Source organism: Pteropus medius, unplaced genomic scaffold (assembly GCF_902729225.1).
Source record: "Pteropus medius unplaced genomic scaffold, Ma_sr-lr_union100, whole genome shotgun sequence".
NCBI lineage: Eukaryota > Metazoa > Chordata > Mammalia > Chiroptera > Pteropodidae > Pteropus > Pteropus medius.
In genome coordinates, this window is record NW_024355008.1 from 9583580 (window position 1) to 9590419 (window position 6840).

A 6840-nucleotide genomic window follows, 5' to 3' on the forward strand; every position below is an offset into this window, starting at 1 on the left:
TTTTTTGTAGTAATCTCCTTGACAGGACTGTTCTTCCCCTCTCTGCTGCAAAGATAGGCGAGAAAAGAGAGGATGGTGGCAACTACTGAAGCAGGTGGCTATTACAATTATTTTTTTCAATACCGAGTACTTGATATTAAAAATCAAAAGTTAAAAACAAATGACTTCTGAGTATATTTCCCACAATCTAGAGGCAATATAGCATAATGGCTAAAAGCGAGTCCAGGTTTCAAGTCTTAGCACTACCCAGGGGTGGCATTCTGAGTTACTTACCCTCTCTCAGCCTCATTTTCCTTATTTGAAAAATGGCAATAAAAGCAATTACGACCTCATAGAATTGTCATGCCTTTTAAATGAGATAAAATACCTAAAGAGCTTAGCTTAGTATACTTGTGCTTATCATGAATGCTAGCTATTATTACTATATTATCATTAACAAATAGGTAGCTAGTGAGACATTAAAGAGATACAAAACTATCATTTTGATATATGTAAAAAAAAAAACAATTAGGGCTTAGATGTTGAAGGGCATTTCATTACTCCTTAAGCCAGTGCTCACAAAATTCCAGAGTCTTGACTATTTCTGCCAGAAGGAAAATGGTGATAACTAGTTTCATTTGCAATTGTTTTATATGCTCGCCTATATGTGGTGTTTCATTTTACCACACCATAGGATTCCTTTGGAGCTACAGAACATTCAATCACTCCTCCATTATTCAGCAAATAAGCCCTCAATGAGTACACCAAATGTTACGCACTTGAGCTATGATCATGACAGAACCACTGGCCCTGTCCTCCTAGGGGATTACTGTCTAATCCACACGTATGTTCCATTGCAGAGCACCTTGCAGCTCATCTGTTTACTGGAGAAAGATGTTTACTTTTTCCTTTCTTGGGTCCTTGCTTCCAAAAGGATCAGGAAAAAAAGGAATGGTCCTGCCAAAAAGGGCCACGGCCACGTGCAGCCTGTTCAAAGCACCAGGTGTATCTGATCTGTGCCCAAAGACAAGGTCGTTAAGAAGTTTTTCATTCAAAACACAGTAGAGGCCTCAGCCTTTGGAGACATTTCTGAAGTGAGAGTCTTTGATGCCTCCATGCTTCCCAAGCTGTATGTGAAACTACCTTACTGTGTGAGTTGTGCCACTCACAGCGAGGTAGTCAGGAACTGTTCTCCTGAAGCTCTTAAGGACCGAACGCGCCTATGCCAATTCAGACCTGTGGGTGCTGCCCCACGACCTCGGCCAAAGCACATGTAAGGAGCTAAGTCCTTAAGTACTAAAGAAAAATTCTCTGGAAAAAAAATAGAAATTATACTTAAAAAACGATGTTTACTTTTTCCTAGTAACGATGAGTGTGATGTTCACTTACTCACCTGTTTACTGCAAAAATGCTGTGGTGGATATGATATTTCAGATCACAGACTCCTGAGTAAACAGAAAGAGTAACTTTATTTTTCTCTAAATGAACTTAGTTTCTATCTCGAGACTCATTCTGTCAGGTAGTTAAAAGGTAATCTTGGTTAGTTTGCAGTCAATGTCCCATCTTTCCATGGTTTCTTTCTTTGCTCTTCTCCATGGAGTTACATCTCCTTGGACTTCACAGCTGTAAGCTATCTGGACAGCAGGGTTGTCTGATCCCTGGGAGCTCTCTCTCCACTCTGGCATTCACTGACAGATTTATTATTACATTATCTCCTCCATTGCTATGCCCTTATACCAACAACTGCAGGATTGTCCACTTTTCCATCTGATATCCAGCTGTAAAGTCATTCTTCCCTCGAGATCTCTCCAATCTACCAGTTTGTTCTCTCAGCTATCATTTGCACCTTTACCAAATTTACAAAAAATTTCCTACCCATTCTGAAGCTGTCTCAGGAGCACTCTGTCCAACATCCTTTGAAACTCTTGTGGAGATTTGATATTGTGATAATTCTAGAAAATCTGTAAGGCTGCTCTGTCCAAGGCTCCCAGGTCACAAGTGAGCACAGTTCGTCTTTATTCTCATATCCCTGAACCTATACGGGAATTTTATTGATCTTGCCACCCAAGAAGGCAGAGGTGGGTTCTCCTCTCAGAGATCCATACAAGCAACTCCTTCTATTGTTTTTACTTCCTCAGTTTTGCTATATTACGTTCTTCTAGAGTTCTTCCCTTTCTCTTCAGATCATAGAATTTTCATCTCTACTGGTGAAGGAAAAATTTTTACCAGGAAGTATTTGTCCAATTCTATTGCTTTATTCAGGGTCCTTAGCTTCTGAAGCTCAAAAGTCAATAAAAACTTGTTTTCTTTGTTTTATCTACTTGGAGAATTCACATGTTATGTGTAGCTATCCCACTGAAATAGTGGAATGGGGGAAAATGAGTTTCCAAATATGAAAGGATAACAAAATATTATTTTGCTACAATGTTAAGAGACAGAGTCCTTTGAGAAAATTGGGCATATGTGAATACCTGCAGTAACAGGAGCCAAGTCCATATGTTCCTGTCAAGATAATGATGGAATGCTTTCTCAACACTTACTCCAGATCTTAAGACCAATTTCTATATTAACTGTTATGAGTTGAATTGTGTTTACTCAAAAAGATATGTTGAAGTCCTTATCCTGATACCAGTGGATATGACCTTATTTGGAAATCAGTCTTTGCAGATATAATCAAGTTAAGGTGAGGTCATGAAGGCAGGCCCTAGTCTTAAGTGACTATAGTCCCTATAAGAAGAGAACAGACACAGAAACACAGACATACGAGGGAGAATATCATGTAAGGGTGGAAGCAGAGACTGATGTACTATAGCTGCAGGCCAAAAAAATGCCAACTGACAGTCACCACCAGAGGCCAGGAAGAGATAAAGAACAGTTCTTCCACAGAGCCTTTTGAGGAAGCATGGCCCTCCTGACACACTGAATATAAACTTCTAGCCTCGAGAACTGTAAGACAATAATTTCTGATCTTTTAAATTACCCAGTTTGTGGTACTTTGTTACTATAGCCCCGTGAAACTCACACACCAACTAAACTCACCAAGGTTGCTCATCTAAGCTCTCTTAACACTTATTAATTTCCAGAAAACTGAGGAAAGCCCTAGCCAAATCCAGCAAGCTGATAGTAACAATCTGCCTGGAGACCTATGCTGAGCATTAAGGCATCTGAGAAAGAAAAGAGGTGAGACAAAGCCAGCACTAGAATGCAGCTGGAGTTGCTTTGGGAGGCCACCCTTGTGATCCTGTGAAAAGGTGGGAAGAGTATGTGTGTAGTAGCAAGGGAGGGTCTAAAGTTCAATATGAAAGGAATGGCCAGAATCAAAAATGCAAAATACATCCTAGACCATACAGAGAAAACAGGTTTGGGAGGCGAATCCTCAAAATAGACTTTGAAACAGATACCAGGAAGGAAGAGACTTCACCTGAGCCTGTGGGACTTCGACTGTGGGGCTACTAAGCCCTTTCGGATAACCTCGCTTGCTGAAATCCTGCTATTTACTGATGGCTTTTTCCCTTCTCTTGGCTTCAGAACCTGGTCCTTTAGCTCACAGGAATAGATAGTCCTGACAAAATTTCCTCACATTTCTTGAGTCCCAGAGACTAATTCCTACAAGAATGCCAATTTATTTATAAATTTTCTATGAGAAATATACTACTCAATGATGCCTTCTCTTCCCCCTGGGAAAAACTACTTGAGAAAACTTAATAAATTTCCAAAGCTATTAGTGAATGCAAAACCGAAACACAGGAAATTACATAGCTGTAAGGAATTTTTCATCAGCCTATAACATTCTGATGAATCATCTCTCTCCGTGAAATGGATATATCTCTCAAGAGAACAGCAATAGTTGTGATAGACCCCTAAGGTCCCTTCCCATAAAAGTCTTCTGCCAACTTGTATTTGCCAATATTGGATACAGAACCTATGTCCTTTTAAAGCATGTTTTCATCTGTTTCATATATACTTCAAGTAATGGTATAAATATTTTAATTGTATTTATTTTTAATGGATTGTATTGGAACACACCAAACATAGAAGAGTATGTTCAGTAATGAAGGTAGACCTTTCCAGACTTGGTCATGTTGTACTTTTATGATTTTATAAGTGCTCTTTTAACTTGCTACATTCTTAAGATCATAGTTCTCTTCTTCCAATGTGTAACCGTCGAACAAGGACAGAGGAAATAAGTCATGTGATCTTAAGAGGAATTTTCATCTAAATACTGTAGCCTGATGAGTCACCTCTTTTATTCTACAGATAATTCTATTTAAAAGCCAAAGCTGGTCAACGGGAATTTGAATGCACTCTCTCCAAGATGGTTCCAAATAGACCTTGGCTAATTCTTATTTTCAGAATCTGGCCTGAGGGAGTCATTTTCTTCAGAAGAATTAGTATAACATCTAAATTGTTGCAGAAGTTCAGGGTAAGTCCTGGGCCCTCTTTGCTTTTTAAATTCTCTACCTAATTAGTATTATATAGTCCCATCACTTTATATGCCATCCTTATGCTGATGGATATATTGTTCTATGTATGACTTCTCCAATAGGCCAGACTTCTGTATTTAGCTTTCTGCTTGATGCTCCCATTTGATTGCTGCCCTGCAACTCAACTTTACATTTCCAAATCAGAAATTTTGATCCACAGATATTTTACCAAAGCTGTCTCTACTCTGATATTCTCTACCTCAGAGATAGAGACACCTTCATCCATCTATTTTACCTAATCTTAAAACCTGAGTGTACCCCAGATACTATCCATAAAAAATTTCTGTCACTTTTATTTCCAAAGTATATTCCCCTCCATGGTCATTCTCTATCTCTATGGCACCATCGTGTACCACCTGTGCTTCTACAATAGCCTCTTTTTACTTTATAGTTCATTTTCCATTCATTCACCGGAATACTTTTTTAATTGAAAACATCATGTCATTACTAAAATCCTCCAGTTACTTCCCTTTGTTCTTAAAATAAAATCATAATCTCATACCGTGACATAAGGCATTACATGGCCTGGCCTCTGCCTATCTCTCTGACAGAAACTTCTATAATAAATACTTCTATTCATGGCTACAGCAAGCTTTTTCCTGCCTCAGGACATTGATATATGCTCTTTCCTTTGTCTAGAATGCCCTTTTTTAGTGCTATATTGCTGAGTATAACACACTAGTGCCAGGTTACCTGAGAATTCCCATTTTAGAACCAAAAATCCTGACTTGGAAACTACCTTAGTCCCAGTCAAACTGGGAAGGTTGTTCACCCTATGACTGAGTTTATGCACTCAATAAATATTTCTTAAGTAAATACATTTAGTAACCATGTCACTAAAACTAATTTCTGAATACTGAGGATTTCCTATTATGGAATAAAAGGATATATAACCTCATGAAAGCTTAGGTCGCTCTAAATATTAAAGAAATTTAAAAATACTTTGCAAAGATAAATTTTAAACTGGTTGTCTACAGTTGTATTGAGAAATGCAGAAATTAAACTTTGAACAAATTATTCAAAGTTAAAATATAATCTTTTGATCAAGGAATCTAATGGAAAAATAAATTTAAAATGTTTACATTGGAATCTATAACTAGAACTGTATTTCCTAAAAAATGATCTGATGAAATGATCCTATAATATGCCTGAAGGGGAAAAAAGTTTTGAATATAGAAGATACAATATCTCCTTCTTGGAAGTTCATAATACATGTTTGTGTATTTGAGGGCTCTGAGAAGTCAGGGAACAAAGACACCTTCTCAACATCCATTAAGGCAGAATTTTACATATTTGGCTATGGAATCTTTTTCTGTAACATTTAGAGAAGCCAAATTGTAATGTTACAATCTTTAACTGTAACGTTAATTTACTACAGCTTTCAGGAATACATTTTGGGAAGCGCTGTCATAAACCACAGAACTCCAACCATCAACTGGAATCCACCAAGAAATTTCAAAGGCTGACCTGGTAGATATCCACCTCAGACCCAGTCTGTCTCTTCATGGTTTGCAGAGATTTTCAGTAGGTTAAGAAGTGCTAATGGCAGTACTACTCCTTTAGAATGACATACTGTCAGCTTCTCTGCCTTGTGATCTAAAGTCTAAAATTAAGGCAGGTTTTCATGAAAAGTGGGCAAAACAGAACTCTCACCATCTGGAATTGATGAAAAAGAAAACAAGTGATATGGAACCTATAAGCAATTTGATTACGAAGAGGCAGATGTTTGGCTCAAGTTCTAACAAAAGAAGTTAAAAGTCAATCTGCAAGATTGAAAAGAAGAATGAAAATATAGAGTTCACTGCTCAGTAATTAAGTTCAAAACTGTAGTAATGTGATAGATTATTATTATTATTATTTATTAATAAAATCATCAAGCCACATGTTAACTGAGCATCATCAAAAATCTACAGAAATTTACCGAAAAGGCAGAATGATCATTTTGGAAGGCTTAGTATTCAAATTTTTTAAAAAGGAACAAATCAAGGTATGTTATCTGAGAGAAACAGTTTTGAGTGGCATTTAGTAAAGTAAGCTATGATTAATAGAATACATTTAATTTAGGAAAATCAGAACAAGGTACATTTTAAAGAATTACACACTGGAATAGAATAACATATAAAATGTAGAAGAAAAGTTTGTTCTGAGTATAAATACTTTCCATTTCTAAAGGAAATACAAAAAGTGTCAGTAAACCATTTTTTTTTCTTTTTGTCTTAAGATGGGAGAATAAAAAATGGTGGTAAACGAACAAACAAATGATACATGCAATGAATTGATATTTCCAGGGAAAGCTAAGAATTCAGAATGTGTAAGAGATAGTTAGAAATATTTTAAGGGGGAAAAGGAAAATAGAGTAGATGTAAGCTCCTTAATA

At 36.9% G+C, this 6840-nt stretch overlaps 1 pseudogene; it reads left to right on the forward strand.

The window, feature by feature from the left end:
* Window positions 1-734: 734 nt before the first annotated feature.
* On the forward strand, window positions 735-1256 carry LOC120598139 (40S ribosomal protein S26-like; annotated as a pseudogene).
* Window positions 1257-6840: the final 5584 nt, after the last annotated feature.